The 27081-nt window shown below is 43.4% G+C and overlaps 1 protein-coding gene across 3 annotated transcripts in view; it reads left to right on the top strand.

The window, feature by feature from the left end:
• RUSC2 (RUN and SH3 domain containing 2) overlaps positions 1–27081 on the top strand; it is a 72114-nt gene that overhangs the window by 22563 nt on the left and 22470 nt on the right. Inside the window, exon 1 of one of the 3 annotated variants that reach the window (XM_055293803.1) lies at positions 26364–26839. The exons of the other annotated variants lie outside the window; for them this stretch is intronic. The gene's annotated coding sequence lies outside the window, so the exon portion shown is untranslated. Of the gene's footprint in view, positions 1–26363; positions 26840–27081 lie in introns of those variants that run through there. 3 annotated transcript variants of the gene reach the window in all.

Raw genomic sequence — 27081 nt, 5'->3', positions numbered from 1 at the left:
GGCAAGCACAAGTTTCAAGAATATTTTCATCTAATTTTTTTGTTTTTATTTTCATAATTTTCTCAAGCTAATATAAGGCATTTTAGAACTTTGAATATAATTTGAATCTTTTAAAACAACATTTGGCTTTGTCAATGAATTATAATTTGCCCTATGCATGCCTGTAGCTTTTATTTCTTCTCTGAATTAAGGTATTAGGCATTTAGTGGGCACTCATTAGATACTTGTTCTCCCAGTACAGGTAGCTGTCCTCTTTGAGGCTGTGAGTAGTCCCTCATGTCTCCTGTGCTGATGTTTCATGAGGTCCAGGCTTTCAGGCCTGTGAGGATCCCAGATGGCCCAAAAGAGCCCATCATCCCACTTATTGCCAGAAAATACAGATGAGCAAAAAGAAGATGTGTATGTATTTTTTTAAATAAAAATGGGATCATACCATAAGTTATACTTTGTTTTCTGTTTTGTTTTGTTTTTCCTTCCTCCTCCCCTCTATTATACATCAAGCAAAAGAGCGCAGCTACTGTGGTACCAAACACACCTGGGTATGAAACTCAACTTAGCCACTCCCCAATTATAAAAACATGGACAATTTTTGTAAAACCTCTGGGCCCCTGGGAAATAATAACATTAAGTTTAACCTTATGAAATGGGCATTTTTGCAGGTTAAAAAAATACATATTGACCATTTCACATCACCCTAACAGTTCCCTCCTTGTATAGTTTTGTCAGCATTACATGAGATGATGCACATGCAGTTATCATAATGTCTGGCAGTGAGGTACTCACTAATGACTATAAATATTAATTGCTACTACTACTAGGATGACAATGATGACTGCTAAGAAGCAGAAGTGGAAGCACAAATCAAAGGGAACTGAAAGAGCAGCCATTCTTAGGTTTTCAACCATGGATTTTGGACTTGAGAATTATACTTTGTTTTGTTGTTGTTGTTGTTTTGTTGTTGTTGTTGTTTGAGACAGAGTCTGGCTCTGTTGCCCAGGCTGGAGTACAGTGGCACGATCTCAGCTCACTGCAACCTCTGCCTCCCGGGTTCAAGTGATTCTCATGCCTCAGCCTCCCGAGCAGCTGGGATTACAGACACGTGCCACCATGCCGAGCTAATTTTCGTATTTTTAGTAGAGATGGAGTTTCGCCATGTTGGCCAGACTGGTCTTGAACTCCTGACCTCAAGTGATCCACCTGCCTCAGCCTCCCCAAGTGCTAGGATTACAGGCATGAGCCACTGCACCCAACCTGAGAGTTGTACTTTGTAAATTGCTTATTTAAAAGAAAAAAAAAACTATATCATGAGCATAGTTTCATCTTGACAACAATTCTGACACATCTTTTTGTGTTTTGTAGAATACTTCATTGCATGGATTGCATCATAATTTATTTAACCAATTCATTACTGAGGGGATTTTTTAAATATTTTTAAATTTTGGCTGGGTGCAGTGGCTCATGCCTGTAATCCCAGCAATTTGAGAGGCCAAGGCGGGAGGATTGCTTGAGCCCAGGAGTTTGAGACCAGTCTGGGCAACATAGCAAGACCCTGTCTCTATAAAAAATTGTTTTAAATAGTATTTTTTTGCTTTTGTAAATAGTGCTTCAACAAACATATATATATATAAAACTTTATGTGTCTTTATAATGTTATTTCTTTTAAATACGTTTCATAGAATGCTACATACTGCTTGACTGCCCTCTTGAACATTTCATTAATTCACTTGAAAATATTAATCTATGTATCCCAGACACTGCTAGGTTCTGAGTATACACCAACAAATAATGGTAGACAGGGTTCCTCCCCCATGAAAGTTGCTGTCTAGTGTTAGAAGCCAAATAAACAAGTATAAAACACAACATAGAGAAGTGCAAGGTGCTTTGAGAAAATACAACCAGTAGTCTGGGAAGGGCCGCTGGATTTGGAATATTTTAGCTAAAAACCTAAAGGATGATTAGGAGTTAGACAAATGGAGGGGCAGTGTTCCAATCAGTGCCGAGCTGATCCGAGTTGATAGTGTGACTACAGGGCAAAAGATGAGAGTGAAGATTTATCAAGGCTAGGATATACCTTTAGGGAATTTGGATTTTATGGAAAGCCTTTGAAGGATTTTTAAGCATGACAGTGATATAAATAGACTTCATTTGATGTCTATTAAGATGATTCTAGGAAGGGAAACCAGATTAGAGGTTAATGTAGGAACTTAGATAAGTGATATAGGTTGGTCTTTAGTAGCAGTAGGGATGGAGAATGTGGTAGGATGTATAAAGTAGCAATAGATATGAGTAACAGAAACCCAACATTGGTGAGTTAAATAAGATGGAGGTTTTTTTCTCTCATCAACAACAGAAGTACAGAGGTAGACGGTCCTGGGCTAGTAGGCAGCTCCACAGTCATTAGAGACCCACACCCTTTCCAGTTTTTGCTCAGCTATCTCTAGGCCATCCTTACGGCACAAGATGACCTACTATAGTTCTAGTCATCACACCTACCTTCCTAGCAGCAGGATGGAGGAAGGGATGAAGAAGATTGCACCCTGTTCATCATAAAGAGGCTACCCAGAAGTTGCACACAACAATTCCACCATAACTCAGTCAAATGGCCAACCCTACTTGCAAGGGAGGGAGAAATGTGGAATTTTACTTGGGCAGCATTGTACCCAGCCGAATATCAGGGTTCTGTTAATTTGAAAGATAAAGGGAGAATAAATATTTGATTGACAACTAATAATCTGGGGCCTGGGAAAATGGGGAACTAATTTAATTCAGCTAAATTGTTTACAAAATAACAGCTCACACAAAGATACACATATACCACTGTTGAAAAGAGACTTATTTGGCTACGAGGCAAAGATTTAACATTAAAAATCCTATTTTCTTGTAAAGAATAAACAAGTGTTAGCTCATGTACATCTCCAGCTTTGGTAGGAATATAGCTGTATTCATTTGACCTGAGTCACTACCATGTAAAAGTGTCATACTTGTGATTTTTAGTACCTTGTCATTCATTAACATTCAGAGTATAGAAAAAGGCAGACCAACAGATTGCTGCTATTTTTTTTTTTTTCAAGCCCACAGCTAACATCATCGATTGCTGCTATTTGGAACAAAGTCAAACAAGACCCAAATTAAGGGATTTGCTTAGCGTTTTTCTCTATCAAGGATATTAGCTGTGTATTATAGTAGGAAGAGCAAGGGCTTTGGATTGAGTCAGACAAAAATTGCAAGCCCAACTCCTCTACTTTCTGGCTTTGTGATCTTAGATAAAGTTTATCTCTGCAAGATCCTCAGTTTCCTCAACTGTAAAATAGAGATAATAATATCTACTTTGCACGGTTATCGTGAGTATTAGAAATGCACTTATGGGCTGGACACAGTGGTTCACACCTATAATTCCGGCACTTTGGGAGGCTGAGGTGGGAGGATCACTTGAGGCCAGGAGTTTGGGAACAGCCTGGCCAACATGGGGAAACTCCATCTCTACTAAAAATTCAAAAATTAGCTGGGCATAGTGGCGCACACCTCTAATCTCAGCTACTTGGGTAGCTGAGGCACGAGAATCACTTGAACCTGGGAGGCAGAGGTTGTAGTGAGCCAAGATCACGCCACCACATTCCAGCCTGAGCAACAGAGCAAGATTCTTGTCTCAAAAAAAAAAAAAAAAAAGAACTGCGCTTATGGCAAACATCTAGCATGGCGAGTAACATAGTAGATAAGAAATAATTGCTAATAATATTAGAAGAATTACTCTTTAGCAATAAGTCATTTGTTTCCTCTAGCTTCGGGTGTGTGGGGAAGTGTAACTACAAAGATTCCTAACCATTTCTACATCATTCTTAGGATGCTTCTATAGCAGTTTGCCACCTGTTTACAGAACCTGTAACTATTTGTGATGGTGCCTAGATTAAAGTCAGCCCTAAATCTTTGCTCAAAATGAACTCACCCCTACCCTCATGCCTCTCATCCATATTTACTGTGTCCAAATCCATCTGTCTATTGATAGTTTCCTTGCTATCCACAGCCATACCACATATAGAATGGGGAGTGAGTTCAGGCCTGAGCCAATTCAAGCGTGGATTTGGAACCTGGGGGAAAGAAAAAAAAAAGGCCTTGTAGGGGTATGGGATAGCATTAAGCAGAAACAGAAAGATAAAGATGGTTTATGGTTCATTCTACACTCCAGAATGATAATGCAATAAGCTAAATTCTATAGATGCTTTTGAAGTGTTTTATGTGAGAGAAATTAGCCAGTCTGTCAGCTCCAATACAAATAACCTCAGGATTCTTCTTTCACATTCCTCAGTGGCTCCTCAGAGAGGAGTTGCCTCTGAGAATCGTGTCAGCCCTGTGGACAGAGGATCTCTAGGCAGGCCCGCCAGGGTCAGAATTTTAAGATATAGACCTTGAATAGAGAGGCCTTTAAGGTCTAGAGTAGGAGTCAATCAGCAAATTATGGTCCCTGCCAGGGTGTTTTCATTCACAAGCTGAGAATGGCTTTTACATTTGTAAAGAGTTGTATTTTGTTTTTTTAAGAGAATTGCTAAGAAAGTAAATTTCAAATATTCTCACCAAAAGAAGATAAGTATTTGAGGCAATGGATATGTTAATTGGCTTAATTTAATTATTCCACATGATATTCATAAATCATAGTATCACTTTGTGATCCATAGATACATACAATTATAAATTGTAAATATACAAGAAAAAATATTTAAAAAGATGTGGCAGTACTATATGGCCCACAAAGCCGAAATATTTACAGAAAGAATTTGCTGATCCCTGATTTTGAGGCCTCTTCTCTGAAAGGAAGTGGGTCTCACCAGAGGCTGCAGGAGGTTTGAACATCTGTTTTGAATCCCAGGGTAGGGACTTACAGAAAAAGTAGGTGTCACCATCAACAAAGAATAGATTTCTAGTTCTCCTCTTCAGGAGTTCCGGAGACCTGGCAAACTAACTTAATACTCAGGGATTGCTGGGCTAGAAAGAGTGAAGGCTTGTGTTGGGTTTAGAATACAGTATCGCCTTTGTTCTAACTGAGCAGTAGAATACATCCCTCATTAATGTTGCTCTCTGAGGCCTTTTAGGCTACGTTCCAGTGAGTCCTGCTGCTGAATGCCACATCAGTGGGATACAGGCCCCAGATCAGTGTCCTGGGCCCACAAACAAGGGAGAATTAGCTTTGTGGCTGCTAGATAGATAAGGGAGTAAGTGAAATTGTTTTTTTTGCTTGTGTATTTCTAAATTCCTTATTATAAGTTAGTGGAAATTAATACCTTATGTCTAGGTAAGCATATTCCTATTTCATCTGTTCCTCAAACCAGAGGTGGGGATTATAGGCCTGAAAGGAGGGCACTGCCTCTCTGGGCACAGACCAGGCCTATTTCCTAATGCGGCCACTGTGACCCTAGAAGAGGGAGGACACAGGAGAAGGCCAGGGCGCTCTGCCTGCATGCGTGGATGATCATTATATTTCTGAAATACTTTAGTCCAAAGACTACAGCATTTACCTTTTCCTTAATCTTTTTATTTTTCAAATATTTTTTCCTACCATACCCCAGAAGATGGATATAGTTAGCCCTTTTACTAGATGGTAAATATAGAGCTTTGAGAGAACAGGTACCCTGCCCCAGATGACCCAGCAAGTTGGAGGAAAACCCAAGAATGAAAGCAGTGTTCCTGTCTTTGGGCATCCTGCCACTATCCTAGGCATGGGTAGTTTCCAGATGGAGCTAAGATCAAACTCCTTTATCACTAGTGATCAAATCTGGTTGTTTCTAAGGCTGCACTGTTGTTCTGATGACTGAGTGGATCATCCTTGAATGACGGGAAAAAAATGTATTAAATGAGTCCCTCACCAGCCTGCCTTCTTGCCAGCACCCTGGCTTCTTAAGGTATTAACATGTTGTGTCACTGACGATGACCTACGATTGCAGGAAGATGACGGAGTCACTGTTCCTGTGTGCTTGGCTGCTCGGCTGTTTTGTTTGCACTTCAGCATTCCTACCTGGTGTGTGGTACATTTTTGTCATTCCACAGCAGTCTGCTGTGCTCCTGGCTGCAGAGTAAGCTAGTCTACATCTATTTACATCAGCTTTCCAGCTGTCAGCCTCCTCATGCTCCTGTCTGCCTGATGGGGCAAGTAGACACTCTGGCAGGAGCTGCCTTTCAGGGAGGTTAGCGGGATATCCACAGAGTTCCAGATACTATAGTCAAAGTATAAAGTCCCTGGGACCCCAGTCTCTAGGTCTTGCAGGTATGAGAAGCTTTCAGGAGATTATCTAGGCACAGCTCCTGGCCCAGCGAGATTTCTATCCTAGTGTGTCATGTCTAGGAAAAAATCTCTGGTGGCAGATTTTCAAGGAATTTGATGTACATGCTAAAAACCATACAGATCGGTTGAGGACTGGCCTAACCCATCCTTTGTCTCAAATTCCTATAAAACCCTCCCAAACAGGCTTTTTCTTTTTCTTTACAATGTCAGCACTCAGTGCCCTAGTCTGGGACTTATGACTGATAAGGCTGAGCTTCTGGGTAGTTGAGTGGCAGTCTTTCTTTGTTTTTATTCAGATGATTTCAATGCAGCCAATTTGTGTGTGTGTGTATGTGTGTACCCTGTCCAGAACAACAGGGCCTACCTGACTCAAGAGAGTACTATGAGCAACAGCTTTCAACTTGAGGTCCACCTGGTCCCAGAGGTTTGGCGCTAGACAGCTGGACATATGAAAGCTCTGTTTGTTCCCCTTCGTCTTCCCTGTCCTGTTTAAAGCTGAACTGTTTTCAACAAGACTTGCTTCCTGTAGAATCCAACTTAGTAACCTGGAGAAGCCTGAGGCCACTCCTGGAGCAGGAAGCTGCCCTAGATTTGGGCAGTAACCAGTAGAACTTGATACTGACGCCAGAGTGTAAAAATAAACACCTCCTACAGTTCTGTCTTAATCCATTGGCATCAGAGTTGCTATTATTAACCCATAGGCCTCACAGGCAGCTGTGATGGTCAGACAACAGCCTGGACAAAACCTATCCTGCCAACTTGGGATCACACTCTCTCCCCTTCACCTACTGGGATATGATCTGGGGCCCCAGGAGAAGCACCATCAGTCTAGGAGCATGCCCTACAACAGGTAATACTAGCGGTGGATTAGTATCTTTGGTTTTGGAGAGCCTTGAGGCTCCCAGGGCCAGCCTACCAGCCTAGAGTATGATGGGCACAGACAGGATGACTGATTCAGTCCTAGTGTAGGGGAGGAAAAAAAGGAATGTGACCCTTCCATTTCCTTTGGCTCTTTTAAAGGATTTTGCCTGCCACTTCCGTGACCTGAAGCCTTTAGATTTTCTGGGAAATTGGGACAGGAGAGAGGAAAGAGCTCCACTGGTCATCTGCCAAAGATATAATAATAATAATGACTTATTACTAAGCACCTACCATGTGTTGGGTACTTTATGTACAATATCTTACTTATTTTTACTTCAAGCTTTTCCAGGAAAATATGACAGTTTTACAAATGAGGAAGCTGAAGTTTAGTGAGGTTGAGTGACCACCCAGAATTCCACAGCTGGCAAGTAATGTGTCAGAGTTGGACCCAGACTTGTCTTAACACCAAAATCCATGTTGTGAAATCATTATAGAACCTAGGCTGCTGAATACTCAGGACCCAGGCCAGGCTTCAGCTACCTTCTTTTTAAATTTGGGGGCTTAAGTAAACAAAAATATATAAGTTACTCTCACTTTAGTCTTACAACTAAAGCAATAGTTACTGGTACACAGAAATGGTTTTTGCTGCCACCTGCGAGTGAGCCAGTCCCAGTGCTCTTACTGTGTGCATGGTGAGCTGGACTCCAGAGACTAGCAGGGCAAGCCTCCTGGAAGATGAGATGCCTCCGGGGAAAGGCTTTGACTCTGCCTGAGGAGTCTCAGACCATGGCTCCTCTGTAGAGAACATGGCCAGATTGGAACCTGGTTCCCCAGGGGAACAAGGCTTTGATGGCTCTGGCAGTCATGCTGAGGGAGGGGTGTACTTGAATAAAAAGATTCCTTGAAGGACAACTAGGCTTCCCCCCCTCTCTTTTTCCAACCTCCTCCACCCTGGCCCCACAACTGGCTTCTGTAATTCAATCTAGATTCTTCTCATAGCCTACTTTACTGTGCATATGTGGCCTTTTATTTACAGCTTTGGGCATTCTGATTGGATAGCAGCTTCCTAGCCTGCATGCTTCAGTCCACTGCCTGTGGGGTGGGGGAGCAGAGTACACTTCGATTTTTGCCTCCTGAAGCCCAGGAGCTAAAAGGAATAGCCAGAGGGCTGCCCATACAGCCAAAGGACTGACCACGCTGAGCAGTCAAAGAGCAGCATAGGGGCCTTTTTTGTTCCAGCTAACTTGCTCCTGCAAATACACACTTGAGGGCCATCCTCCAAGCAAAGCAGTCTGTGCTGGGGCTTTCAGCATCCACCCCTCGTACACTGTCTCTGGTCTTGGTGGCTTCCTGCTCCCTTGCTGCTCACCTACACCTAGCATTGAGAGGCTTTAGCCTGTGGGCCTTACTCACTGCTGCTGTCTCCATCGCCTCATCTGAAGAACTCTGTCTGTCAAGGTAGGAGCCAAATCTTTCCTTATTCCCTATAGTCTTTCTCTCTCCCCCAATACATCCTCAAAAGAAATAGGGTTTACAACAAATTCCCAATCTCTAGAGACTTACAGCTAGCAGTTAGAAGCCAGGCACCTGGGAGTATAGGTGTGTTTATGTGTATTTGTATTCATGTTGGAATGCAGGAGGTCATTTTTTTAACACACTGCATAGGAACCTTCCCTTGGGCTCCAGGTTTTAATTTGGCTTAGGTTATAATTAGACCTGAAAAGGACCTTAAGAGGTCATCTGATTGAGCCCGCTGCTTCCCAACAGGTGCTACAAGTTGAGCTAAGGAGGGAATCAAATGTGTTGGCCTAATGGAGAAAGGTGTATACTTTTGCTGGCTGGATCAGCAGAAGAAAATAATTTTTTGTTTTCTAGATTGAATCCCTTTTGAGCATAGAGACCCTAGGGGCAAAGCTAGGTTTATTATCATCAGATTTTAATGGAATAAAGAAAAGCAACCCTTTCAGCTCAGTGAGGTTCAACGGCTTTAGCTTATTCTTTTCCTGGGTATACTTTCCCAATGCTGCAGTCTCCATTTATTGAATTGGAGCCTTGGGCGCTTGGGGCCTTTTACCTTTTAGGCTGCTAAGCCCATTCTACTTCAGAGCCAAGCCTCTTCTGGAATGTTTGTCTTTGACTTTTTGGGGGTGGACGTTTAGCTGAACTTTTCTACAACATATGTGAGAAGCCAAAAGCAAACCAAGTTCTGTGCTTCAAAAGAGGACTCTATATTAAGAAAGCCTAATAAGGCAGCAACTGGTGTGTCTGGGACAGCCCTTCAGGCTAGGCCCCTTCCAACACACTCCCAGCATGCTGTCTGGCCTCACTTGGAGTCCAAAATAACATGATACGAGTTAGAAACAGCGGGCTCCTCAGCTAGCAGCAGCTACACTCTACTTGGAGGAAAGACAGGTGACCTCCTGGGCGTTGGCTGCTATTCCATTTATAGAATCAGACTCCTGATGCCATAGCCAGGTGCTCTCAGCATCTAACAACTTGTTTATTCTCTCTTTACAGTTCAGTCCTAGACACCCACAGGAATCACTGTTACCACCAGTTCTGAAATCTCCAAATTCTTTGAGCCTCTCTCACACATTTCACAGAGAAGTACTTGTCCTATAGGAAACTCAGAGCCTCTATCTAATCTCATGGCAAGGATGGAGGGTAGTTATGCAAGCTGACTTTCCAAATTCATGTACAAAGTTTATTTCTGTTCTGGGAAGTTAGGTTTGCTATTAGTGAAGTTAATCAGCATCTATTTACAAACATTTGATTTGGGAGGCATGAAAAAAGAGAGATGTTTCTGTCAGTTAATTATTTCACTCCCCATATCTCTAACTCCCAACAAACCATGGTCAGTTCTGCCTTTTCCTAGTATCCCCTGGAGGTGCCTCTGGGGCCCCCACAGTAAGGAAAGGGAATTGAAGTGCACGGGGCATTAGGCCTCATCTGCTTCAACCAGGGTAGCTGTTTTATGTATTGGGGCTAAAAAATTAAAAGCATTGCTCTAACCCTTACATCCTGAAACTTTCTTTTTGCTGTTCTGGCCTTCTCCAGAGGCATATTGGCAATTATTTGAACAGAATTATGAGCCCCTCAAATTGGGCTGTTACCCCTGAACATCCAGCATAGCTCCTTATACACAGGAAGAGTACGGTAGATGCTTGTGGCTTGATTGCTTGCTTGATTAATTGGCTCACAAGATGATATTAATTGATAGCCTCAGGATAATTCTAAATCAGAGAATAGAGTACAGTATGTAATAACTTATTTTGATTTGTTATGGTTTGAGCATTTCTGACCTTTGCTACTGGAATCAGTCACGCAGTCTGAGGTGAAAACTTAGCCAAAAGGAATTACCCTAACTGAGGTTGTCGCTGTTGGAGAGGATACCCAAGTAAGTCAGCACAAACAAAAGTACCTTCTGTTGATTTCCAAAGATTTGTATGATTTCAATCCACCTCTGTCCCTGGTGTACTGAGGTGAAAGGTCAGCAGAGTGATTATTGGGAAGACCAGGCATAGAGGTGTACTAAAATCATATAGTCCTGTCTATTGATTAGTACTGCTTACTTTTGCTAAAAATTACCTTCTGGACAGTTCCCAAAACTACTCATTGTCTTGATTGTGGGAAATGTAAAACTTTTCTCTGCTAAGCTATACTTATTAACAACATCTAAACTGTTTATCTGCAGCCTGCATTATACATCTGCATATCTTTTGTGAGGGTGGCTTTGTTTTTAATTAGCTTGTATGTTTTATAAAATTATAATGTTTTGTTTTTTATAAAGCTAAATAACAGGACATAAGTGAAAAAAGTAGCCACATTCAAATAAAGTCTGCAAGTTCAGTTAATTGTAATGTACTCAATGTTAATTGCTTTGTTTTAACAAATGTACCTTGATTATATAAGATGGTAACATTAGGAAAACTGGTTGAAAGACATACAGGAACTCTGAACTATCTTTGCAACTTTTTATAACTGTAAATTATTCCAAAATAAGTAGTTAGCTTTTAAAAATTCATACACAGCAATAAAGGTCTTACACAATGAAAAAAAAAGCCAAATAGTGGCTGGGCGTGGTGGCTTATGCCTATAATCTCAGCACTTTGGGAGGCTGAGGTGGCTGGATCCTTGAGTCCAGGAGTTTGAGACCAGCCTGGGCAGCATGGTGAAACCTTGTCTCTACAAAAAATACAAAAATTAGCCAGGCATGGTGGTGCGTGCCTGTAGTCCCAGCTACTCAGGAGGCTGAGGTGGAAGGATGGCTTGAGTCCAGGAAGCGGAGGTTGCAGTGAGCCGAGATAGGGCCACTGCATTCCAGCCTGGGCAACAGAGGGAGACTCTATCTCAAAAAATAAAAAAAAAATTAAATAAAAATTTATGCCAAATAGTGCCAAATCTGGGGCAGTCTGAACATCAAAATCAGTAATGGATTATGATCCACTGACTTTTTAAAATCCAGGGGTCCATATTTATACTAAATCAATAAATTAAGAAAGGAAGGAAAAGGGAAATCTTTATTATGTTAGAATGCCAACGAATAAATGTAGAAGGAATAATAGAAAATTGTCATTTTTTGGCCAGGCGCAGTGGCTCATGCCTGTAATCCCAGCACTTTGGGAGGCTGAGGTGGGTGGATCACTTGAGGCCAGGAGTTTGAGACCAGCCTGGCCAACATGGTGAAACCTGTCTCTGCTAAAAATATAAAAAATTAGCTAGGCATGAGGCACACGCCTGTAATCCCAGCTCCTCGGGAGGCTGTGGGAGACGGAGGTTGCAGTGAGCCAAGATTGCACCACTGCACTCCAGCCTGGGCAACAGGGTGTGACTCTGCCTCAAACAAAACAAAACAAACCTGTCATTTTTCAACCATCATAGTAAATAACTGATTCAGATGAAACTCATCAATGGATGCTAAAATGATTGGATGAAAGTTTGTTGGGAACAGGTTATTTATCTAATCTAAAAGTAATCTTTCCATAGATTGCTTATTAATTAGAGGAGAAAATGATAACTTTACAATGGAGAAACCTGACAGACACTATCTTAACAAGGGACTAGTTCAAAATTAGCATCATCAATAAAGTGACAAAATGACCTCGTGTTGGGTTTTGTCTTGTTTTGTTCTGCATTGTGTGTTTCTCCCAGACTCCTATTTTATGTTTTTGTTGTACTCTTTGTTTTCTGTTGGAGGCTGTCCTCAAAAGTCTGGTAATCCCAGGCCGGGCGCAGTGTCTCACGCCTGTAATCCCAGCACTTTGGGAGGCCGAGATGGGCGGATCACGAGGTCAGGAGATCGAGACCATCCTGGGTAACACGGTGAAACCCCGTCTCTACTAAAAATACAAAAAATTAGCCGGTCGTGGTGGTGGGCGCCTGTAGTCCCAGCTACTCGGGAGGCTGAGGCAGGAGAATGGCGTGAACCCGGGAGGCGGAGCTTGCAGTGAGCCAAGATCGCACCACTGCACTCCAGCCTGGGGGACAGAGCGAGACTTCATCTCAAAAAAAAAAAAAAAAAATGTCTGGTGATCCCTTGGCTACTGATTTAAAAATGAGCCATTTAAAAACACTGGAGGTTCTGTGAGAGTGGAAAGATATATCAACTGGCAAACTTGTCTGGTGGGCAGGTGCAACAGGCTAGCCTTTTTTTGTGTGGAGAAACCCCCAGAGAATTTGACATTCTTTTCTCTGAGGTAGTTCAGTTTCTGCAGAGAAATAATCTACCAGGGGTAGGGTGGGATAAATAAGTCTGGCTGTTGGTATTATCCTGAAATAGAAGGAAGAAGTCTAGCAATTCTTTGGAGATTTTCACTTAACCCCTCAGTTTTCAGATTGGCCTCTCATCCTGCTTTCTTCCATGCCTTGTTTTCCTGAGTCGAATGCAGTTCCACTCAAAGTTCTCCAGAAATAAATCTCCAGTAATCCTGAGGAGCAGGAGACCAGTGGTCTCCTGACAGTGTAGGGTTGTTGGTGGGGCCTGGGCGTCTAATTACTTCTTCTACAAACTTTAACCAACTTTAACCAACCAATTCTTTTTTTCCTTTAAAAAGAATTTTTGGTCAAGCATGGTGGCTCATGCCTGTAATCCCAGCACTGTGGGAGGCCGAGGCAGGCGGATCACCTGAGGCCAGGAGTTCAAGATCAGCCTGGCCTACATGGCAAAACCCCGTCTCTACTAAAAATACAAAAATTAGCCTGGCGTGGAGGCGCACTCCTGCAGTCGCAGCTACTCGGGAGGTTGAGGCAGGAGAATTGCTTGAACCCAGGAGGTGGAGGTTGCAGTGAGCCGAGATCACACCACTGCACTCCAGCAAGCCTCAGCCAGCTTTCAAACATATTTTTTAGGCCAGGTGTGGTGGCTTCTGCCTGTAACCCCAGCATTTTGTGAGGCCTAGGTGGGCGAATTGCTTGAGCTTAGGAGTTTGAGACCAACCTGGGCAACATGAAACCCTATCTACCAAAAAAAAGAAAAGAAATACAAAAATTAGCTGGGCATGATGGCACATGCCTGTAGTCCCAACTACTTGGGTGGTGGCCATGCAGAGTGAGTTCCTAGCATTTTAACAGTGCTTTATATTTCTATAAAATGGTCAGTTTACAGAGCACTTTCACGTACTGTTTTGAATAGACCACTGTTCAGATCTATAGTAGGGGGCATATGTTTCCCCCTAGCCTTCAACTCCCCATAAAGTAGCCTGGTCCAGGCACAGGAAGACTCAGTAACCAATGTTTATATTCATGCCTGCTTTATTTTGAGCACTCCTGGATCTCTCTATTGCTTATGAAAGCTGCCCAGACCACTACTGAGTTCTGGAGGATGCTGGGATTGAGGAGTGGGGAAAGGTATCCATATCCAGTCTTTTCATGTTTCTCCAAGGTTACCGTCCTATTTTGGTCAGAGTTGTGTAATCTCCTTTGTGGGGGTTTTGGATATTAACCAACATCTTATCACTTGATAATAGTATTACACTTACTGGGTATTTACTGTATGTCAGGCACAGTTTAAGTGCTTTATAGTATTAATTCACTTAATGTTGGTGGTATTTTCATCACCATTCTACAGGAAATGGGGGCAGGGAAAGGCAAGATAACTGGCCTAGGATTACACAACACTCAAACAGATATTACCTCATCTTGTAACTATTAAATTTATTGCATTCAGATTTTACTTGGTGGGGTACAGTGGCTCATGCCTGTAATTCCAGAGCTTTGGGAGGCTAAGGCAGGAAGATCACTTGAGCCCAGGAGTTCAAGGTTGCAGTGAGCTAGGATGGTGCCACTGCAGCCTGGGCAAAAGGCTCAAAACAAAATAAAAGCCTGTCTCAAAATAAAAGCCACACAAAAAATTTTTACTGATGTACAGTTTAGATACTTGTTACTGATATTCTTTATCCTGAGATAGTTTTACTTCCTAAATCCATGGATTCATGTTTTCTAATAACTTCTGAAATACTATCTGTCATTGTCTCCTCAAATATTACCTCTCCTTGATTCTCTACCAAAGATTCTGATTATAAGTATATTAAACATTTTCATTCTATCTTCTCTCTTAACTTCTCATTCACTTTTCTGTTCCTTTGTGTTTTTGTGCTGTATTCTATGTGATTTCTTCAGATTGATCTTCTAGTTCACTAATTCTCACTTCGACTTTGTCTTTTCTGCTGTTAAATTTGTCCTTTCATTTTTTTTTTTTTTTTTCTCTTTTTTGAGACAAGGTCTCACTGTGTCACTCAGGCTGGAGTGCAGTAGTGCTTTCATGGCTCACTTTAGCCTCAATCTCCCAGGCTCAAGCAGTCCTCTAACTTCAGCCTTCTAAGTAGCTGGGACTACAGGTGTGCACCACCACACTCTGCTTGCTTGCTTGCATATATATGTACTTGTGTATGTATCTAGCGACAGAGTCTTGCTATGGTGCCCAGGCTCTTACCAAATTCCTGGCCTCAAGCAATCCTCCTGCCTCAGCCTCCCAAAGTGCTGGGATTACAGGTGTAAGTCACTGCACCTGGCTGAGTTTTTATTTTATTTTAATAATTATTTTATTTTAATAATTATGTTTCTAACTTCTAAACATATTTCGTTCTTTTCCAGATCTGCCTGGTTATTTCTAATAATTCATTGCCACTCACTTACCTTTGAGATTTATCTTTTATTTTAAAACATTTCACACATAGCTGATTTATATTCTGTAACTGACATTTTTGGTATCTGAAGTTCTCGCAATCTAAATATATTATTTATTGTTTTCTCTGTTATTTGCTCATGGCATCTTTGTGATCATTAATTATAAACTAATTTTTGTTGCTCTTTAATTTTGAAAATTCTTTGTTGACTTAGGTTGGGAAATATTTTCCCCCAGAGAAGATTCATATCTGCTTCTACCAAAAGCTGTGGAACACCACCTACTGTGGATCATGATGAACTTCCTTCAGGCTTCCCTGTTTCTGCTTAATGCAGAACTCTCAGGTTTAGCTCCCTCACCTTTCCAGTGGCTCAAGTATGGTCATCTTGGCTGCAGTGATGCTCTGGGAATTGGCCCACAAGGAACCCTGGTCCTCCCCCTTGCTTACTGCATAGCTCATGAATTTTTCCCTTTTTGGGGAATTGGGTAGAGTAGTCACAGAGATGTCTCCTATATACTGAGAGACCTGAAATGCTTTTAAAAGTATATATTGCCCAGGCACTGTGGCTCATGCCTATAATCCTAGCACTTTAGAAGGCTGAGGCAGGAGGATTCCTTGAGGCTGGAAGTTCAAGATCAGCCTGGGCAACATAGCAAGATGCCATGTCTACAAAAAATTTAAACATTAGCCAGGCATGGTGGCACATGCTCGTAGTCCAACCTACTTGTGGGGGCTGAGGCAGGAGAATTGCTTGAGGCCAGCTCAAGTTTGCAGCGGGCTGTGATTGGGCCACTGCACTCCAGCCTGGGTGACAGAGTAAGACCCTATTCCTTTAAAAAAAAAATATATATATATATATATATTATACAGGATCTCATATTTCTCATATTTTGCAGTGAAAGGGGCCCTGTAATGTCTTGATTACCATAATGTGGAAAGCAGAATTCTCTTTATGCGATTTGATACCCTTTTTTTTTTTTGAGATGGAGTTTCGCTCTGTCACCCAGGCTGGAGTGCAGTGACACTATCATAGCTCACTGGAGCCCAAAATTTCTGGGTTCAAGTCAGCCTGCTACCTTAGCCTCCCAAGTAGCTAGGACCATAGGCATGTGCCACCACATCCAGCTAATTTTTAAATTTTTGTGTTGACAGTGTCTTGCTTTATTGCCCAGGCTGGTCTTGAACTTCTAGGCTCAAGCAGTCTTCCCTCCTCAGTCTCTCAAAGCACTGATATTTTACTTTTTAAATTAGCTTAAAAGGGTCGGGCATGGTGTCTCACACCTGTAATCCCAGCAGTTGGGGAAACCAAAGTGGGAGGCTCACTTGAGGCCAGGAATTCAAGACAGACCTGGCCAACATAATGAGACCCCTATCTTTAAAAAAAAATTTTAAAAAAAAGAATTTTTAAAAGTTTAATAAAGAAAACAAAAAATAAATAAATTAGCTTAAAAGACTTTTTCGATACCATTGAGTATACCTCGTATACCCAATATTAATGGTTCTGTTATATTCCATTACATGGGTAGCTCACTAGCCATTTTTTCATTGGATATTTAGAATATTCTCAATTTTTCTGTGTTGCAAGTAATATTGCAGTGAACATCATTGGGGAAATATGAGGCAAATCAAGGAGGGTAGAGATATAAAGAAAATGCATAACTGTTATTCTGGGGCAAGAGCTGCAAACTCAGATGGCTTATAGGAGCCAGACAAATAATGCAAATAAGTAAAATGAACCAGTGAAGCTGCCATGAGGAGTGGTGGGAATACGGCAAACTGAAGGTCACGTGCTCATCCAATGAAGGGAACCACTTCTCAGCTCCAGCTGATTGTTAATCATGTAGGAATGAAGGCCTAGTGTAGCCAGTTCTTTTGGTTTTTTTCAAGCAAGACAAGCTGGAAATCTAGATTTTTTTCTAGAAATCTCCAAAATGTTTACGGTGGCATTTTTACTATGCAAAGCACATAAAACCTATTGACATACTAGATGTGACAGTCAGTCTGTCACTTTGCAGCCTTTGCTAATGTTTATGATGGCATTTTTACTGTGCAAGCCATGTAAACCTATTGACATACTAGATATGACAGTCAGGCTGGCACTTTGCAGCCTTTACAGCCTTTGCTCCAGGGTCATGACTGTGGCTATAAATGGGAGGGAATGTACTGACTGAAGACATACCTGCTTAGTCATGTTTCCATCCTCAGAATGAGCATGGCGTGTAATGAAGGGTTTAAGATCTTGGCATTAAAGATTTATTTACTAAGCACTTTACTAAGGCTCAGCTTTCAGTTTTTCTTCTTCCTTACCTTCTTCTTCTTCTTCATCAAATATGCTGTTCTCAGAAGAGGCTGACCTTCTCAAAGCCAGCTGGGCTCCATTTAGCCTGCTGTGCTTGCCATCCATTGAGTAGCTTTGTTTTTGTTTGTTTTTGAGACTGGGCCTTGTTTTGTTGTCCAGGCTTGAGGGCAGTGGCACAATCTCCACTCACCGCAACCTCTGCCCCCCGGCCTCAAGCCTTCCTTCCACCTCAGTCTCCCAAGTAGCTAGGACTACAGTGCACACCAGCACACCCAGCTAATTTTTGTATTTTTTGTAGAGACGGGGTTTCACCATGTTGCCGAGGCTGGTCTCAACTCATAAGCTCAAGCAATCCGCCCACCTCAGCCTCCCAAAATGCTGGGATTACAGGTGTGAGCCACCCTACCCGGCCAGCCATTCAGTAGCTTTATCAAACATCATTGGTCCTCCACTATGTGCCAAGGCCCTGTGCTCAGAATTACCTACCAATGTATAAGACACAGCTCCACCATCTAGAAGTGTACTGTCATCAAGAGATAATAAAATGGCCAAGTCTTGATACCAAATGAGTAGTATGTATAATTGGTATTGAAGAAGTATAGGAGAAGGATTTCCATGATAAAGAAAAGCTTCCAGATATGGTAGAATTTGAGCCACATCCTTAAAATGAAGGGTGGGAGGGAATGGGGAAAACATTCCAGATATCTTCCCAGTGAGTAAAGCCAAAACTCAGAGTATATTCGGCATGTGATGGGAATGGGGTTGGATAGGTAGAAAGGAATTTTGGGGGGGTTTTGGTTGTTTTTTGTTCTTATTTTTTATGAGACTGGGTCTCACTCTGTCGCCCAGGCTGGAGTACAGTGGTGCGATCTCTGCTCACTGCAACCTCTGCCTCCTGGGTTCATGCGATTCTCCTGCCTCAGCCTCCCAAGCAGCTGGGATTACACACACACACCACCACACCTGGCTGATTTTTGTATTTTTGTAGAGACAGAGTTTCACCATGTTGGCCAGGCTGGTCTTGAACTCCTGACCTCAAGTGATCTGCCTGCCTCAGCCTCCCAAAGTGCTGGGATTACAAGTGTGAGCCACTGCACCTGGCCGGTAGAAAGGAACTTTGAACGCCACATTAAAGAATTTGGGGCCGGGTGCAGTAGCTCACACCTGAAATCCCAGCACTTTGGGAGGCCGAGGCGGGTGGATCACGAGGTCAGGAGATCGAGACCATCCTGGCTAACGCGGTGAAACCCCGTCTTCACTAAAAAATACAAAAAAATTAGCCGGGCGTGGTGGCTGGCACTTGTAGTCCCAGCTACCCGGGAGGCTGAGGCAGGAGAATGGCATGAACCTGGGAAGCAGAGCTTGCAGTGGGCCGAGATTGCACCACTGCACTCCAGCCTGGGCAACAGAGCAAGACTCCATCTCAAAAAAAAAAAAAAAGAATTTGGATTTATCCTGTAGACAGCAGGGAGCCACTGAAGATGTTTTAGCAGTAGAGTGACTTGTTGAAGGAAGTTGAGGAGATTACCCTTGTGCCTGTATATGTGATAGCTGGGAACCAAGAGACAATGAAGATAAGAAACTAGTTAGAAGACTATATAATTCAGAGGAGAGGTAAAATACAGGCCTGAATTTGGAGGATAGAGTAGGGATAGGAACTGGAGAGGCAATAGAGGAAGTGGTTAAGAATACTGACTCTGGAATCAGACAGGTCTTTATCTGAGTCCCAGCTTAGACATTTACTGACTGAGTTACATTGGGAAGATTAATATCCCTGAGCCTCAGATTTCTCATTCATGAAGTAAGGATAATAACACCTAGCTTAGAGAGTGGTTATATGGATTAAATGAGATAATGTAAGTAAGTGTTTAGCATAGTAGCAGAAACATAGTAAAAACAAGAAATTATTGGGCTGGGCGCGGTGGCTCACGCCTGTAATCCCAGCACTTTGGGAGGCCGAGGCGGGCGGATCACGAGGTCAGGAGATTGAGACCATCCTGGCTAACACAGTGAAACCCCGTCTCTACTAAAAATACAAAAAAATTAGCCAGGCGTGGTGTCGGGCGCCCGTAGTCCCAGCTACGCAGGAGACTGAGGCAGGAGAATGGCGTGAACCCGGGAGGCAGAGCTTGCAGTGAGCAGAGATCATGCCACTGCACTCCAGCCTGGGCGACAGAGCAAGACTCTGTCTAAAAACAAAACAAAACAAAATAAAACATAAGAAATTAAGTCAATGCCCGAAATTAAGTCAATTGGAAGGAAGAGCCAGCATGACTTGGTAATTGTCTGAATGTAAAGAGAGTCCAGATGATTCTTTTATTTTCAAGTTTGTGTTACAGGCAGTCCAAAGAGACCTAATTTGAAATTTAAAAAATCGATTTGGTTTTAGATGTGTTGAATTTGAGGTAATAATAAGTATCTGATAGGCTATTGGAGATTTGATTCTGGAAGTTCAGGAAGAATGTAAGATTTGGAAATCAACAGCAAAGGTATTGGGAAGTACTAAAGACTGTTCAGATTGAAAAGTCTTCAGATCTGAACCTTGCTGTAAATTTGCATTTAAATATGGGCCAGGTATTGTTTTATTAAACAACGAAGAAAGAATTATCTAAGAAGTAGAACTAGGAGGATTGGTTTATAGAAGACAAAAGGGGCTGGGCGTGATGGCACATGCCTATAATCTCAGCACTTTGCAAGGCCGAGGTGGGCAGATCACTTGAGCTCAGGAGTTCAAGACCAGCCTGGCCAACATGGTGAAACCCCGTCTCTACCAAAACCACAAAAATATAGCTGGGTGTGGTGGCATGCACCTGTAATCCCAGTTACTTGGGAGGCTGAGGAACGAGAATCACTTTAACCTGGGAGGTGGAGGTTACAGTGAGCTAAGATCAGCCACTGCATTCCAGCCTGGGTGACAGAGCGAAACTGTCTTAAATGTCTCAAAAAAAAAAAAAAAAAAAAAAAAAAAAGCCAAAGAGAAAAGAGGAGTTGAATAGGAAAGGATGACTGCTGATAGTGTTGGATGATTCCAATATTATAAGTTAAAAATTATAACTGCTTCACACAGGTCAAATGTTATTAGAAAAAAGATTTCTGGTGGTTAGGAAACAAGGAGAGAGTGGAGAGAGAATTTTAAGAGTCCATTTGTTAAGGAATTTTGGTGTCGAGGCTGGGTGTGGTGGCTCACGCCTGTAATCCTAGCACTTTGGGAGGCCTAGGTGAGCAGATCGCTTAAGCTCAGGAGTTCGAGACCAGCCTGGGCAACATGGCAAAACCCCATCTCTACTAAAAAATACAAAAATTAGCCAAGCATAGTGGTGCATGCCTGTAATCCCAGCTATTCGAGAGGCTGAGGCACGAGAATCGCTTGAACCCAGGAGGCAGAGGTTGCAGTGAGCCGAGATTGTGCCACTGCACTCCAGCCTGGGTGACAGAGCGAGGCTCTGTCTCAAAAAAAAAAGAAGAAGAATTTGGTGTTGAAAAAAGAAAGAGAGGACTATGACATCCTTGGGATTGACATGCAGTGATAGCCTCTGCTTTCTGATACCCTGACATTCCACATCTCACCCATACCCGCAGTTACGGGGTTCTCAAAGACTTCAGCCTCTGTGGAGCTGAGCAACACCACTCAAGCTCCTACAGCAACTGCCACTGTTTTTAACAGCTTTATTGAAATATAATTGACATACCACACATTTCACCATTTAAAGTATACAATTCAATTGTTTTAGTATATTCACAGAGTTGTGCAACTATGACTGTAGTCTAATTTTGGAACATTTAATCATTCCCAAAAGAAACCCCACACCCATTAGCAGGCACTCCCCATCTCTCTGCCTCTCCAGCCTCTGGCAGCCACTGATCTACTTTTTGTCTCTATAGATTTGCCTTGTCTGGACATATCATGTAAATGGAATGAAACAATATGTGACCTTCTGTGCTTCTTCTTTCACCTAGCATGTTTTCAAGGTTCATCCATGTTGGAGCACTTATCAGGACTTCATTCCCTTTTATTGCTCAATAATAATTCATTGTGTGTACCACCTTTTATTTATCCCTTCTTCTGTTGATGAACATTTTGGTTGCTCCTAGTTTTTGACTATTACGAATAATGCTACCAGGAATACTCATATACAAGCTTCTGTGTGGATGTTTTTTGTTTCTCATAGGTATATACCTAGAAGCAGAATTGCTGGGGTCATATGGTAACTCTTTAACTTTTGAGAAACTGCCAGAACTGTTTTCCAAAGTAGTTACACCATTTTACAGTGCCCCCAGCAATGTGTGAGGGTTCCAATTTCTATACATCATTGTCAACATGTGTGATTGCCTGCCTTTTTTTATTTTAGCCATTCTAGTGGGGTCAAGTAGTATCTCACTTTAGTTTTGATTTGTACTGCCTAATGATTAATGATGTTAAGCATTTGTTTATATAAGTACTTGTTGACCATTTGTGTGTCTTCTTTGGGGAAATGTTTATTCAAATCCTTTGCTCAGCGAGGCATGGTGGCTCATGCCTGTAATCCCAGCACTTTGGGTAGCCGAAGCAGGAGGATCACTTGAGCTCAGGAGTTTTGGACCAGCCCAGGCAACATAGAGAGACCCCCATCTCTACAAATGATACACACACACACACACACACACATCCTTTGCCCATTTTTATTTATTTATTTACTTATTTACTTTTTTGAGACAGGTTCTCACTCTGTCACCCAGGCTGGAGTGCAGGGGTGCGATCTCAGCTCACTGCAACCTCTGCTTCCCAGGTTCAAGCACCTCTTGTGCCTTAGCCTCCTGAGTAGCTGGGATTACAGGTGTGCACCATCACACCCAGCTAATTTTTATATTTTTTTGGTAGAGACAGGTTTTGCCATGTTGGCCAGGCTGGTCTCGAACTCCTGACCTCAAGTGATCTGCCCGCCTTGGCCTCCCAAAGCTCTGGGATTACAGGTGTGAGCCACCATGCCCGGCCCCCTTTGCCCACTTAAAAATTGGATCGTCTTTTTATTACTGAGTTGTAAGGGTTTTTAAATATATTCTGGATAGAAATCCCTTATCAGATATATGACCTGCAAATTTTCTCACATTCTGTAGGTTGTCTTTTGACTATCTTGATTGTGTCCTTTGAAGAACAAAAGTTTTAAATTTTTATGAAGGCAGTTTGTTATTTTTTTATTTTTTCATTTTGCCAGCAGGAAGTCAAAGTTTTTCTGTTTTTTTTCTTTTGTCACTTGTATTTTTGATATCATGTCTAAGAATGTGTTGCCTAACCCTAGGTTATGAAGAATTACTTCTTTGTTGCCTAAGCTTCTTTTTTTTAGAGATGGAGTGTCACTCCTGTTGCCCAGGGTGGAGTGCAATGGTGCAATCTTGGCTCACTGCAACCTCCATCTCCTGGGTTCAAGCAATTCTCCTGCCTCAGCCTCCGGAATAGCTGGGGTTACAGGTGCCCACCACCACACCCGGCTAATTTTTGTATTTTTAGTAGAGACAAGGTTTCACCATGTTGGCCAGGCTGGTCTTGAACTCCTGACCTCAGGTGATCTGCCCACTTCGGCCCCCCAAAGTGCTGGGATTGTAGGCATTAGCCACTGTGCCCGGCCGCCTAAGCTTCTTTTTAATAGATTTTTTTTTTTCACATAGAAAACAGAGTCTTCTCTTCCAAGCCTATTGAGTCAAGTCTACCCACCGCTTATTCTGATTTACACATAAGGAGCATCTCTTTTTTTTTTTTTTTTTTTGAGACGGAGTCTTGCTCTGTAGCCCAGGCTGGAGTTCAGTGGCGCCATCTTGGCTCACTGCAAGCCCCATCTCCTGGGTTCACACCATTCTCCTGCCTCAGCCTCTCGAGTAGCTGGGACTACAGGCGTTGGCCACCACGCCCAGCTAATTTTTTTTTTGTATTTTCAGTAGAGACGGGGTTTCACCGTGTTAGCCAGGATGGTCTCAATCTCCTGACCTCGTGATCCGCCCGCCTCGGCCTCTGAAAGTGCTGGGATTACAGGTATGAGCCATCGTGCCCGGCCGAGCATCTCTCTTTAGATTATACTTGTTCAACAAGACTTCCATATGCCAAGCATAAGACACCTTCTACATGCCAAGCAGTATGCTAGGTTTTACGGGAAATACAAAATAAAAATGATATTGTCTTACATACTGGATGATGGAGATGCACAGATGACTGTAACTCCGACCTTGCAGTCTAGAAGAGATGTTAAGGCAGATATGCAAAAAAGAACAATAACCATGTTAAGTGACATGATTTCCTTAATCAAAACTTCTCAGGGACCGATGCTAGTTGCTGATGAAGTTTGCCATCAATATGCAATGCAATGAGAAAAGTACAGTATGCTTTTTCTTATAAAATGATGATCATTGGTGTAAAGTTTTTTGTAATGACGCCACTTGACAGCATAAGAAATTGGCAGTCCAATATTGATCCCCATTTTTTGTGGAAGTTGTTTTCTTGTCTGTAAAATCAACAACCTGCAACCACTGGTTCAGAGCACAGATTATTTCTGGCTCTGGGGTAATCAGAGAAGACTTGATGGAGGAGTTGCTCTGGGCCTGGTAGGTTTGGATAATTTTGAACAGGGCCAAGTGTAACAGGAAGGAGAGTCTGAATGAACAAATGCAGCAGAGTGGAAATGAGCTTCTGAAACATGTTTCAAGGACTGCATGATGGGAAGGCAAGGTTGAGTGGAGTAGACAGTCGAGGCCGGGCATGGTGGCTCACACCTGTAATCCCAGCACTTTGGGAGGCCGAGGCGGGTGGATCACCTGAGGTCAGGAGTTCAAAACCAGCCTGGCCAACATGGCGAAACCCCGTCTCTTCTAAAAATAAAAAGCTTAGCCGGGGCATGGTGGCGGGTGCCTGTAATCCCAGCTACTCCGGAGGCTGAGACAGGAGAATCACTTGATCCTGGGAGACAAAGGTTGCAGTGAGCCGAGATCGCGCCACTGCACTCCAGCCTGGATGACAAGAGTGAAACTCAAAAAAAAAAAAAAAAAATAGCCGAGATGGATGACCTCTAAAGCCAAAATGAGGAGGCTCAACTTGATTCTCTGGGTAATGAGAAACCATTAAAAGGGGCAGGAGGAGTGGCATGTTGAAGAAAGGTGGTGCTTTAGGGAGATGAATCTGGTAGTACTAAAAAGTAAATTGCAAGTGGGGAGACTAGTTGGGAGGTGGCCGAGGTTTATAATGTATCAGTATTTGTGTTTTGTTTCTGGCTGGAAAATAATTTGATCTTTCCTCAAAAGCCCTAGATCTTTGGCAGTAGTGGTTAGGAAGTAAGTGGCAAGGTTGTCTGTGATGTAGTGAATTAAGCCAAGCACTAGAGGTCTGAGGGCTGCCACCTTCCATAGGCAACTGGAAACACTGGCTGTCCAGCACAATGCATGACTTAGCCTCACAGAAATTTCAGAGTCAAAGACCCTGGGCCCAGAGCTCTCATGGTAAGAAGCTCGAACTCCAAACGCTTGGTCATGAAGATTGACTTTGCCCTAACCTACAGATGCTTATCCAACCCCGCTTTGTGGTATCAGCTAGGCGAGAGGAAAGCATAGTGACACCATTTCCTCACCTTTCAGCCTCCTTGAGAGGACCGCTAATTGTTGGCTATGAACAGCAGCCTCCCTCCTTCCTTCTCTTCCTCACTGTTTCTTGCTTTATAGGATGAAGGGGCCATGGCTGCTCAAACAAGTCAAGGCTGGAGATGGGTCTTTGTGTCTTTGTGTGTTTTTGTTCTTCTCTCTACAATTGACTCTGCTCAGCATGGTGTCAGTGGACACATGGGTGTCATAGGGAATAGGAGAAACAAGAAAGGAAAAGAAAAGTTACATCTCTTCCGGATCCTGAGGGATAGCTGTTATGGTCTTGGCCAGCCTCCAGAGGCTTCTTTCTAAGGACCTGAAATCCAAGGGCATGGCTGTGGAGTCCAGATAGTAGTCACCTTGGGAGAAGCCCTAGGCAGGGCTAGTGTTTGGGGACCAAGCCCTGCTTGAGACTATCTCTGTGTTCAAGCGTAGCAGCAGGGAGCAGTGGCACAAAGTGGACGGAGACCTCACCGCTACTTTCTATACAACTGGCTCTAGCTGCAGTTTCTCCCTTTTTTCCTTATTCCCACAGAATTGGCCCAGAACCTGACCAGGGTGGAGCAGGGAAGGAGCAGAGGACTCTGTAGGTCTCCAGGCAGAACTGAAATTTTTCTGTGGCCTAGGAGAGACCACTCCCTGTTCCCTGCCTTCCTTTCCCTGGGAAGATAAGCTTCCTGGCCTCTCAGCCTGGCTAGAGGGATTTTGCCTTCATACAAACCCAGCTGGACCCAGCTGAGCACTGACCAAGAACTGATGTATGTGAGAGGGGCCAGTTCTACTTCAGCCACAGCGAGTAGACCTCTGAAGACCCAGGGAACTGAATTGAATACCGTATTAGGAAGAGGGCCTGCAGCCTCCATGGTCCTTAAGACTTACCACCACCCAGTGTACAGAAGCTTGCCTACCACCCTGTCTCTCTAGGAAGGCCAGTGCTAAGACTCGTGGGCCATCCACCAGGACTGAGTTCGAGTTACTGCTGGCAGAATGGTGACTGGTCCCTGCAGCCTCCCTTCTGGGCTTCAGGAATCCCCTCCCAGGCTGACTGCCCCACCCTGAGGCTAGTCTGGAATCCTGGTTAGAGGAAAAAGCTGGAAAACAGAGAGTCATTCACAATGGGCAAAAAGAGGAGGGAGAGGTTTCTGGTTAAGATATAAAAGGAGGAGCCTACAGAAGGAAGAAAGGAAGGAAGCTCCAAGGCTCTGCCCAGACATCTTCCCTGAGATGTCTAAGGACAAAAGAGGAGCTAGACACAACTCTCCCCATTTTTCCTTTGCTGTCTTGAGAGTTCTCCATCTTCCAGCACTGACTGCCCTCTGTGGCTGGCTCCTTTCTCTACCCTCCCCCTTCCCTAGGCTAAAGGGCCCACAGGGACTGGAAGGGAGGGAGGCTGAGTGGCTGTGCTGTGGGCCCGCCTGCTCCTTTCCCTTCCCCCTTCCCTTAGCAGCAACGTCACCGCAGCACCAGCAGCCGCGGCAGCAGCACGGAGACTGGGGCTGGGATTGCGCAGCCTCCCTGCATTAGCAACGATGCCATTGTATTAGCAGAAATCAGATCTTAGGAAATCGGTCCAGTTCCCCTGTGTGGTCCCGTGGAACAGTGTCTCAGCTGGAACTGTCGGGGTAGAGCTTGGTCGGAGTGCAAAAGGGACAGACGCATCAGGGGTCCAGCTCAAGGCTCCTGACAGAGGTATGGCTCAGGGAGCTGGGGGAGGGGCAGGGCAGAGATGCTAGGATACCGATCAGCACATTTGGGCCCTGGTTTCTGAGGGTTGGCTTTGTCTTTCCAAAAGGGAGAGGGGGGTGGTGTGGGGGGTATAAAGGGGGGAACGTGCGGGAGCACAAGCATTAGACAAGCTCATTGCATACATTTGGGCTATGGTGCAGAGATGGGGAAAAGCCAAGGCTTGGGCTAATGCCATTTATGCTATT

Source organism: Symphalangus syndactylus, chromosome 9 (assembly GCF_028878055.3).
Source record: "Symphalangus syndactylus isolate Jambi chromosome 9, NHGRI_mSymSyn1-v2.1_pri, whole genome shotgun sequence".
Lineage (NCBI taxonomy): Eukaryota > Metazoa > Chordata > Mammalia > Primates > Hylobatidae > Symphalangus > Symphalangus syndactylus.
Note: the sequence above shows the minus strand (reverse complement) of the source record. Positions and strands in the feature narration are given on the sequence as shown.